General features: G+C 38.6%; 1 protein-coding gene across 4 annotated transcripts in view; it reads right to left on the reverse strand.

Moving 5' to 3' along the window:
• Nucleotides 1-12,541, reverse strand: part of AKAP7 (A-kinase anchoring protein 7) — a 155,017-nt gene that overhangs the window by 69,766 nt on the left and 72,710 nt on the right. The window lies entirely within an intron of this gene.

The raw sequence follows: 12,541 nt of genomic DNA on the forward strand, positions 1-12,541 counted from the left end.
TGAATTGTTAAAAAGTGACATAGAACTTAACATTTTATAGTGTATAGAATGTTTTAATAAGATGGATTTTTAAACTCCTTACTTAAGAATCATTTGAAGACAGTGAAAGTTTATTTGAATCAGAGGAGGGGGGGGTCCATGAATCTTCCTTCTCTATCTGCCTCCAGTATCTTTCATAGCAGGAAGAGGGCTGATAGGTGAAAAATAACAGTGGAAGACATTGCTACTTCTGTAGTTTCCCAAAACATGCACATGAATGTCTCCCCCACCCTTCCCATGCAGTGGTCCTGCCCTCAGCCTCATAGTCCCAAACACAGTCCATAAGATGACAACAGAATACTTTACAGGCCAAGTTTACTGACTGACCATGTGTGAAGTTTTCCTTTTAATTTATAACTTTTTAAAACTTTTACCCTGGTAATACTTGTTTGTTTTTTAATACTTGTAATTTCTTAAAAATCAGAAAATATGAGGAATCTAGGGTCACCTGGTTGGCTCAGTCAGTAGGGTGTGCAACTCTCGATCTGGGGATTGTGATTTCAAGCTCCAGGTATAGAGTTTACCTAAAAAATAAAATCTTTTAAAAGAGAAAAAAATATATGAAGAATCTAAAAAAAAAAAAAAATTCTCGTGCCTGCCATTTACAGAAAATACAGTAACACTGTGGGTACATCCTTCAGGTCTTTTTCTTTCTCTCTCGCTCTCTTTTTTTTTAAATATTTTATTTATTTATTTGAGAGAGAGAGAGAGCACAAGATACAAACAGAGAGGGGTGAAGGGGTGGAGGGGCAGAGAGAGAGGGAGAAGCAGACTCACTGCTGAGGAAGAAGCCTGATGTGGAGCTTGATCCCCGGAACCTGAGATCATGACCTGAGCTGAAGGCAGATGCTTAACTGACTGAGCCACCCAGGCAGCCCTTTTCAGGGCTTTTTCTATGCATACATATATTATATTTAGATTGTACTTCTATAAATCTTATTAAAATGTAGGTAGAATATATATTTTTCCCTTTTTATTCACAAAAAGTTTTGACAAAAATTTTTAAAAAAAAATTAAAATTAAGTTGTCCTACACAGCAACTACTATAATTTTATTATGTATTTTATTTTTCCTATACAAAACAAAGTACTTTCTTCTTCTTTATAGGAATGTGGTTAAGTCATGAGTACTATTTAGCAATCAGCTTTTTTTTTCCAGTTAATGTGGCAATAAATAACATAGAGATGTGCAAAATATTTTTAATATTTTTGCCTCCATAGTACTCCACTGTATGGGAGCATCATTAATTTATTCATGCAATTATTTATTATTAGACATTTAAGTTGCCCTTAATTTTTAATATTGAATTTAACATGTTTTTGTTGATATATGCTCTTGTTCTGTATCCAAACTGACCTCCACTCACAGACTTTCCTTACTTTAGCTCCATTCACAGACTTTCCCACCTCAGTTAACAGAAACTCTATTCCAGTTAATTAGGCTGAAATCCTGGGGTCATCCTGAATTCGCCTCTTTCTCACAATGTCGCCTCCAAGCCAATCATGTTGGCTCTACCTTCAACATGGGACTAATTCTCCCCATACGCTTGCAGCCTTTGTCCAAGTTTCCCCTGTTTCTTTCACCTGGATTATCCAAACAGCCTCCTGTTTCCCACCCTTGTGTCCTCAACAGCCAGAATTATCCTACAAAAATATACATCACATCACGTCACTCTTCTACTCAAAATTCTCCAAAGGGTTCCCATTTCTCTCAAAGGAAGAGCCAGCTTCCCCAGAACAGCCCACCAGGTCCTGCTCCGACCATGCTCAGAACTCCCTGGGCCTTGTCTTTGACTCCTCCCCCTTCACCCTTCCCTACCTCAGCCTCTCCACTTGTGCCTCCGGATCACACCAGTGCAAACCCACTTCAAGGCCTGTGTACTGCTGGTTTCCCCTTCTGGAAATGCTCCTCCCCCAGATATCCTCATGACTGGTCTCCCATCTCCTTGCAGTTCTTGCTCGAATTCTGCTTTCTTAAAAGAACTTCCCCTGACCTCCCTTTAATATGCACTACCCTTCCCTCTTTATAAATATTTACAGACATTTCTCCATAGCACGTACCACCTCCCACTGCATCGTGAAATTTACTTTACTGTGCTGATGTTTCACGGGCTGTCATGATCTGTCTCTCTCTACTAGCATGTGCGTTCCACACAGAAAAAGAATTCTGCCTGATTTGTATTCACTGAAATAGTCCCCGTGCCTAGCACACTGCGTGACACAGAACTGTGTGCTTAGTAAATAACTGTCACAAATGCAGAAGATCGAGTTTCCAAGAAAAGGGTAGTTGATGACATCAAATGCTGCTCACTGCAAGTTCAGCAAGAGTGAAACCTAGTGGGCTTCTTTTGGTTTGGGGAGTAGGAAGCCCTGAGACAGACAGAGCTGACGTGCGTCCAAAGCAGCTCTGCTACTCTTTAAGGTGTGGTTTTGCTTCAGAGTCCTCATCTGTAAAGTGAAGTTGACAATGGAACCTACTTCAAAGAGTTGGATGGACTAAATAAATGAACTTATAGAATTGTTTATAACAGTGAAATATAGTAAAGGCTATCATATTTACATGATAAATGCTATTATATGTTATATACAACAATCTACATATAATCTATATACATATGTAATAGCTACATATTAATATACATATATTATATGTACATATAATATATAACATACATATTTATTAATAGTGAATTTTAAGGAATAATTTCAGTTGAGGTAAGGTTTCAGAAATGTTTTAAAAAGGTTCTCAGTAAATGGAAACTTACAATTCTTGTTTGTCTTTTAAATGCTTTTTCCAAGTGTACATATGTGCTGGTTGGTGGGTGGGGGAGGGGGGACGTAGGGCAGGCTGGTGTCATTCTCTTAGACCAGGCAGCAGAAGACTAGTCATAATGTCACAGGAAAAAAAAGAACTTCAGTTTTCAAGACATCTATGCCAGTGTTGGCTAGCCACCATAATTTCCATTTTGGTTTCATAAGGTGTCATTATTTCTTTAAAGTAAGAAATAAGGGAAACATAACAGTGACAATTCACAAGTCTTATTTAATTTTGGCAAAAAGGACCAACCATTTTTGCAAGAATTCTTCACAGATGACTTCCAACATGAGTCTTTAAGGAGAGAATTTTTATTAGAGAGTGGAATGGAATTAATTCTTTAAGTCATAATTTACAGAGAGAACTGTGGTTCAAAAGGCATGCCTTGGGGGCACTGAAATTATGTTCTGAACAGAAAACATCTTCAGTGATAAAGAATCTAGAAATACATAAGACTCTGCTCTGTCTGATATATAATATTTAACATGATCTTTGTTCTCTAGGGGATTTTCTGTTTGGCAATGTATTTCTTCTTCTTTTTTTTTTTCAGGCTCTTTTCCCCATAAAAAATATGTATCTTTTCTAATAAAATGTATCTGAATTGGTCTCACCACCCAGCTACAGCAGGTGGTGGTGTTTTTTGTTTTTGGGTTTTTTTTTTTTTAAGAAAGGACTATCATTCTAAGAAAATAAATGAGCATATCAAAATTGCTAATCATTAAGGGTAAGGCTAAGAGGCTCCTATTTTCTTTTCTTTTCTTTCTTTCTTTCCTTCTTTCTTTCTTTTAAAATGTATTTCTTTGGGAGAGAACATGCATGCTTGAGCAGGAGAATCTCAAGCAGACTCCCCGCTGAACACAGAGCCCGACGCAGGGCTCCACCCCACAACCCTGACATCAAAACCAAGAACTAGATGCTAACCCAACTGAACCAGCCAGGCACTTCAAGGTTCCTATTTTCTGGAGAAATCCACCGAGTTGCCAAAACAGTCCCAGAGATAGCACCCTGAAAGGGTCTAGTTTAAGCTAAAGAGACTGTGTTAGCATTATTATGAATATTATTATTTCATTATTTTCATGCTTCATGTTTTAGACCCCCCACATTATTTTCTGCTCCCCTTCTGCACAGGCCAAACCCTTTCCCAGGTACCTTGTCATTTAAGGATCAGTGGAAGTATAACACATCAGGAGAGCCCAGAGAAAATTACAGAAGCGGTTAAAACCAGAAACATTTGACCTGTAAAGGCTACGAGAGTGGGGACTATTTCAAAGGTAGGGAAATAATGTGTAGGCTAACTTCCACCAAACCACGTGAAGGGGGTTGCACCCCCAGAATTGTGGACATGCTTGGTGACTGCCTAGGACTAAAGCTGAATATTATTTTTGCCTTGAACCTAGCAGGACAGGGTATATTTTCAAGGGTTTCTCATTTATAATTTTACCCAATACAACCAACATATCAATTACGCAACATAACACTGAAAGACAAAATAGGAAGTTAAATACAAGATATCTGACTTTGAAACAATAAATGAGTAGCAAAAAACATCAAACAGAAAAACTTCTCAAGACTGCCTTAATTAGGTTTTACTTTCCTTTAGCCTAGTTTCAGGCACAGTTAAAGAAGTATTATCAGTGATGCTCAAAGCTACTTGATAATCTTTGATACAATGTACCAAGAAACCCTGATAATTTCATTCTTGACTGTAACTTGGCACCGAAACAGCCAATACAGGAAAAATGCCACTGAGACCATGATGAGTATTTTTAGAATCATCTGAAGCTGCATCTGCTGAATAATGGAACCTATTTACTCAAGAAGCATTCACAGTATCACTTACATTCAGCTAAATGATGTGTGTAATTTAATATGTACCAAAGAAGACTCAGACTTATGTTATACACCAAATTCTATTTTCAATATGGAAGTAAAGAAAGCCATGAAGTATGAAAATTCACTTTAGCTTCCAATCTCAATATGAAAATCATTCTAAGGTTCTGATAGATAAAATTTAATTTAATTTCTATGACAAAGTTATTGTGATCAGAGGAACAATGAAATAATCAGTTTCTTTAAAAAGGTTAAGACTTTTAAATAAATAGCAGATAATTTCTGATCATAACTTGTTATCTTACAATAATCATGACTTCTATGATGAAAACAAATGGGCTGCATATCAGACAAAGGAATTATATCTCCTACTGATGTAAGCTTGACGTTCTTGGAGCTCTGCTTTGCTTTCTAATAGTTTACTCCTATTTTGAGTGCCTATAAAGAAATGTATGTTTCCTGTTGTAATGATATGAAACCAAAATTCAGAAATAAATGAAGAGCCAAACAAAACTGGTTTTGTCAATTTGGGGATCAGCTGGTCAAAGATTGGTAATCTTTTTATTCATTTATTTATTCATTTATTTATTTATTTGTTTATTTTTAAGATTTACTGATTGGGCAGCTGGGTGGCTCAGTCAGTTAAGCGTGCCTTCAGCTCAGGTCATGATCCTGCACTCCCAGGGGAGAGTCCTGCATCGGGCTCCCTGCTTAGGGGGGAGTCTGCTTCTCCCTGGGCCCTTCACCCTGCTTGTTCTCTCTCTCACTCTCTGACAAATATAAATAAAATCTTTTCTAAAAAAAAGATTTTACTTATTTATTTGAGAGAGAGAGAGTGTGCACACATGTACACACACATGCACAAGCAGGGGGAGGAGCAAAGGGAGGAGGAGAGAGAGGATCTCCAGCAGACTCCCTGCTGAGCACAGAGCCCGACTCGGGACTTGATCCCAGGAGCCTAAGATTGTGACCTGAGCCAAAATCAAGAGTCAGATGCTTAACCTATTGAGCCATTCAGGTGCCCTAAGAACAGTAATCTTTTATACTCATTTCCATAATTAGGAAAGTTTAGAATTTGTAGTAGTATAGCATTAGTGAAAAAACTAAAATCATTTCTAATGGTCACTGCCCCTAATGAAAATTACATATTGTCAATTCAAGGTTATTAAAAGGACATTTTTTTAAAGATTTTATTTATTTATTGGAGGGAGAGAAAGAATGAAAGAGAGAGAGAGAGAGCATGGGGGGAAGGGTCAGAGGGAGAAACAGACTCCCCACTGAGCAGGGAGCCTGATGCGGGATTCGATCCCAGGATTATGACCTGAGCTGAAGCCAACTGAGCCATGCAGGTACCCTAAATGGATATTTATATTGACATGGGACTTCTCTGAGGCAAATCTTACTTTATAATTCTTAATGGCTCCCTCCTTCATGTCTTGGCATAACTACACTTTTCATTATTTGCATTGTTTCATTTCCATCTTCCTCCTGATACAGACCCCATGATTACCTTCTTGTCAGCTGCAGCCTTCCCTCAGCCCTTCTCAGTCAGAACTGCAGTCTCTTTCCATTCAGGCTCTGTTCCATTCAAGCCTGTTCTTGATAGAGTTGGTGGTAGACAAAGGAACCTCACCACATGAGCTACTGGACTCTAAAAGAGCATGGTGATTTCAGATCCTGTATCCAGCACCCCTGGGTGAGAGCTGCCTGGATGCCTTCCTGTGTCCTCGCCTACCTGTCTGGTCACCCCTCAGGGCTGGGCTTTGCCTTGGTCCCCTTTCCAGTATGCCCATTTGCTGCCTGGGTGAGGCCCTGATACCCTGCCTCGTGCCTGTCATTAACTTCAGAGATAATAAAGTAGGAGTGATGGAAAACAGAAAAGGCAATGGTACTTTTCTCATTGTTTGGAGCCAATCTGAATACAAATGATGCTCTATCATCTGTATAACAACAGTAATAGAAAATACATAATACTGGGGCGCCTGGGTGGCTCAGTGGGTTAAAGCCTCTGCCTTCAGCTCAGGTCACGATCTCAGAGTCCTTGGATGGAGCCCCACATCGGGCTTCTGCTCAGCAGGGAGCCTGCTTTCCTCTTCCTTTCTGCCTGCCTCTCTGCCTACATGTGATCTCTGTCTGTCAAATAAATAAATAAAATCTTAAAAAAAAAAAAAGAAAATATATAATACTATGTACAGGCTCTGTTCTAAATACTTTTATTAACTCATTTAATAATCACAATAATTTTATGAGATTGGTACTATTATTACCCACAGAGAAGGATACTAAATCACAGAGAAATTAGGTCACATATAAAATACACATAGCTAGTAAGAAGTGCTGTGATTCAGATTCAGGGTAAGTGGAGAGCACAGACAAAGTGAAAAGAATGTAATGATAATATTCAAGCTCATCATTATTTCCTTTAAAATATTTAAATTCTAAGGCTATTAATCACTTGTAATATATAATCATATATACCACCATATTTCTAAAACCAATGTGAAAATTAATTTGGGAATCTCTAGCATTCTAAAAATACCCACCTTTAACATGCTGCATTAATATTAATAAATCAAGTGATAATTGTATGTCCATTACAAATGAATTTCATAGAAGAAAATGAGAAAGAATTCACAAATGTTACTTATACATGGAAAAAATGATCTATTCCAGCCTATAAAAAGAACTCTTCTTATACTGTCAAAACCCAAATAATCGAATAAAATATTGGCAGAGATTGCATTTTCTTCTTTTTTTTTTTTTAAGATTTTATTTATTTGCAAGAGATCACAAGTAGGCAGAGAGGGGGGGTGGGAAGCAGGCCCCCTGCTGAGCAGAAAGCCTGATGCGGGGCTTGATCTCAGGACCCCTGAGATCATGACCCAAGCCAAAGACAGAGGTTTTAACCCACTGAGCCACTCACGTGCCCCGAGATTGCAATTTTTAATTAAACCAGCTGTTTGAGTATACAGTATTTCTCAATTCTTCATTTTTTTTTATGATGGAGCATCACCATGCGGTTTTTAGATAATCCTCAATCCCTCTATTTATAAATTTGTTTTCAGCACTTCTGCCTTGTTTAATCTTGAGGCTTTTGGAAAAGAAACAGTAGCAACTCTTTGCCCTAGCATTAGATCTAATATTTATAATATTATACCTGTCAGCAAGCAATAAGTAGACAACCAGCTATTGTCTGGGCTCTATGTCTTTAATCTACTGTTGACACCTACTTCTACCTATTTTAACACTTTGCGGGAGCTGAATGATTCTTTTTTTTTTTTTTTTTTTTTTTTAAAGATTTTATTTATTTATCTGACAGAGAGAAATTACAAGTACATTGAGAGGCAGGCAGAGAGAGAGAGAAGGAAGCAGGCTCCCTGCTGAGCAGAGAGCCCGATGCGGGACTCGATCCCAGGACCCTGAGATCATGACCTGAGCCGAAGGCAGCGGCTTAACCCACTGAGCCACCCAGGCGCCCGAGCTGAATGATTCTTGATGGCATCAAGTGGCAGGGAAAGCCAGCACGGAGTGAAGATGGCGTCTGATTCCTAATAGTGCAAGCCACTTCACAAAATCACCCAGACAATATGCTGCCTGGTTCCATAAGGTGCTGGCGTCAGAGAGAACAGAAGAATCCACATTTAGTTCATTTATACTAATGACATATTAACCAAAGAGCTAACAGTTTGATGGTATTAAGGACATTCTCAAGGTCACCAGCTCCCTGGAAAATTACATATGCTTATTCTTTGTCTACGTAGCAAACCTCTTAGTTCCTCCTCGAGCCTTCTTAAGGATAGCATGAGAGAGCATACATTGTTTGGCCATGTGACTATTATATTCGCCTGTGGCTTTTCTCATTCCACCGAAACAAAGAAAGAATCTCGCAAGTGAGGCATCCAAGACTGCTTCCTTTGTGGCTCAGTCTGAGCTGGACTCTCAGTTCCCCTTGGTCCAACCCCAGCTGTGTACTTGGCTCACCACAGTCTTGTGGTCACTTAGATGTAAACAAGCTGCAGCCTGCTCCTCCCTGTCACATCTGTTTTCCGAATATTTTGCTGTTTGGAACAAATAACAACCTGTTCTCCTGAATTCACCAACCTAGCCATTTATTTCTATAAACTAAAGATAAAACATAAAATACCCCACCTCAAAATTTCTCACCATATGTGGTCTATTAACTCACAACTTTTTTTAATCAATTAATTAACATATTGCATACTATTAATTTCACAGTAGAGGTCAGTGATTCATCAGTTGCATGTAACACCCAGTGCTCATTACAACCCGTGCCCTCCTTTATGCTCATCACCCAACGACCCCATCCTCCCCACCACCTCCCTCCCCTCCAGCAGCCCTCAGTTTGTTTCCTATGATTAAGGGTCTCTTGTGGTTTGTCTCCCTCTCTGATTTCATCTTCTTTTATTTTTCCCTCTCTTCCCCTATGTTTATCTGTTTTGTTTCTTAAATTCCATATATGAGTGAAATCACAGGATATATCTTTTTCTGATTGACTTCTTTGCTTAGCATAATACCCTCTAGTTTCATTCACATCATTGCAAATGGTAAGATTTCATTTTTGATGGCTGAGCAATACTCCATTGTATACAGATAGCACTTCTTCTTTATCCATTCATTTATCGATAGACATCTAGGTTCTTCCCATAGTTTGGCTATTGTGTACATTGCTGCTATAAACACTAGGGTGCAGGTATCCCTTTGAATCAGTATTTTTGTGTCCTTTGGATAAATACCTAATAGTGCAATTGCTAGGTCACAGAGTAGCTCTATTTTTAACTTTTTGAGGAACCTCCATGATGCTTTCCAGAGTGGCTGCCCAAGTTTCCATTCCCACCAACAGTATTCTACCAAACTCTTCACTCACAGCTTAATCTTAAATGTTCTCCTTTAATCAATAGCTTTCCCTACTAATCAATACTTCCCAGCATGAAGTAATGCCAGCAAGCCATTGGTGTAAAAAATTCTTAGGGTCTCAACAATCAAACAGGAGAGTCAAAAACTGTTCAGAAAATACTAACAGTTATAATTTATCCTCTAACACTGGCTTATATACTATAACATACTTATATTATGGTTGAATGTGTTCTGATTTTATAGCCTAGAGGTCAAAATCATTCACCTAAATTGGTTAGATTGTCTATAGACAGAACTCCAGACCTAACTGTAGCCTCAGATGTGATCCAAATGAGAGCTATGTACCTAGATAAAGGGGGTCATATATTTGACAAAACAGTTTAATGTATGCACAGACATCACTAACTGTAGCCTTCTAACGTTAAGCAAGAAAGACCTAGAACGTGTTTGTAGCTCTTCACACTTCTAGTGCACCTAGTACTTGCTTCTTTTCCCACTATCTTATGAATTAATGAATGTCCTTGGTTTTTTTTCCCATCAACACTCTTCCTTCCTGCTGCCTCCCCATCATTCTCAATAGAGCACTATACTTCACTTGCCCAGGCCTATTCTGTGCACACTACTTAGGATGGAAATCCCTACCTACCAGAGGAAGGTGTCCCAACAAGGGAATGTGATGAGAAGTGAGTGAAAGAACAGGAAAGAAAGAGTAATACTAAGATGTACACTGAGTGTGCTACAGGTTAGGAAATGGAATGAGGTTGAAAGGTGTTCAATGATACAAGCCTTTTCACTTTACTTGCTTGGAAACATTTCCTAAATATCATTTTAGATAAAAGAGAGCTTGGTAGGAAAAAAAAATAGTTACTTATGAAACAGTCACTAAAGATAAAACCTGGGAATCATGTATACCTCTTAATCTAATTTCAAAATTAGTATTTCTCTCCAGGTAGAGCAAGAAATGTGTCCAATGACTTCTTTTAATATGATATACGTTGCTATGCAAAATAATTTTATATATAATACAATTGGAATCTTTGGTCCTCATCTCAAACTTAATCACATTTAATGTGAAATCCCCCTGTGGTATACTTTTGAAAAATAGAATTACAGAGATTACATAGTTTCCCTAATGGACTCACTGTCAGTATATACCTATGAATATGAGATTACACATTGCTTCAAAAATAAATTACAGAGAGAAGGATACCAGACTAACCAGAAATTTTCATACAATATTCTCTTTTAGAAATTTTATAAATTAATTATCTTTTCAAAATTTCAAAAACCAAATCTAGACTAATAAAATAAGCAGTGGTTTGGTAGGGGGAAAAAACCATTTTTTTAATGGAAAAGTTAAGGAGAAGCAAGGGATTATTTTAGGATAATGCTAAGCAAAAAATTGCATGCGCTGGTATATTCTTTGGCTATATCTGGTTTCTGCCATCACAGTGGGCTGGGTCTCAAGAAAGCTAAACTGATCACACCTGATACCATTCCCTCCATATCCACTGTACCTACCACACATCCACCTCTTCCCATCACACATACCCCGCCAACAGGGATTACAGTTTTAGCCCCTGCTGGTCAGGATCTGTGTCATAGACTGTTACAACCGACGGAGACAGCTATGTGACACGACTTCCACACCCATTCAGTTTATTATCACGTGACCACTCCCCCCGCCAACACACACACTTAATTCCACCGAATTAAGTTCTAGAGACAGTTGTGCTGGAAGTCCAAGAGTACAAAGTTCTCTGTCTTACCATCATTCTCAGGGAGGGTGAGAAGTAAGAATCCAAGAGGACCAAATCCTGAACAGTGCAATGAGTATACACAGGGAGAGATGTGGCTGAAGGTGCAGGCCACCAGAGGGGGTCATACGGAACATTCTCCCAGGCAATGGCTTGGTAAGATTTCACAGTAGTGCTGGAGACCAAACATGAAATTACTGGGCAAGAAATGTCCTGGTCCAAATAAAGTTATGTAACAAATTATGACCATCAACTTCAGCTGTGGGGAAAGCAGTAGCTAAAGAAGAAAGTCTTTATACCCGTCATCAACTTGAGGGCAATGTACAACCACAGTTCTACTTGGACAGCCTTAAAGATGGGTCTCCAAATGGTATCAGTTTTGGCAACAATAAAAATGGTGCCATCAGGTAGTTTTTAGAGGATAAACCCTTACTGCAGGAACTGAGCTGGAGTGCCTGTCATCACAAGTGACTAGTCCCTTAGGTGATATGTGCAAGTTTTGTTAGGTCTTCAATCACACATGTTAGGTCTTCAATCACACAAACATGAAGTTTGACCCTGGGAAAGAGGCTACTAACATTTTTGTCTCTAATTTATTGGAGTAACCACGTGAAAGAGAACTGAGCAATTTAGTAATTCAAACTAGTATTACTCTGCTTTTAACAGTACTTTTCTTTGAAAGAATAATATTCTAATGAGTGGTCAAAAGTAATCAGCTCAGATTAGGAATATAATTCCAATGTAAACTCGTACAGTTTTGGATTGCAACCTTAGTTTCCCCTCAAATCTAATTCAGGCTCTTAAGAAAAACATACAGCTTTATCTTCTTTTCTTATGCAAGCAATTAAAATTCACAAGAGCTGGATAACCACTCTCCAGTAGTGGAGAAAATCTTACGACCATCCAAATAATGCCAGCTGGTTTGCTTTTATGCGACTAGTCAAGTGGGTAAGAAATTAGCTACTATAACTAAACAAAATGATTCTGTATCAATACTATTTGGGAATAAAGTTTAAGTTTTCTTGATCATGTGTTCTATTTTGATTTAACCATAATCAATCCACTGCGGTCCTTGCCAGTTTCATACAAGATCATTGTGCTCCAGGGTCGCCTGGGTGGCTTAGTGGGTTAAGCCTCTGCCTTTGGCTCAGGTCATAATCTCAGGGTATTGGGATCAAGTCCTGCATCAATCGGGTTCTCTGCTCGGCAGGGAGCCTGCTTCCTCC

Source organism: Mustela lutreola, chromosome 6 (genome assembly GCF_030435805.1).
Source record: "Mustela lutreola isolate mMusLut2 chromosome 6, mMusLut2.pri, whole genome shotgun sequence".
Lineage (NCBI taxonomy): Eukaryota > Metazoa > Chordata > Mammalia > Carnivora > Mustelidae > Mustela > Mustela lutreola.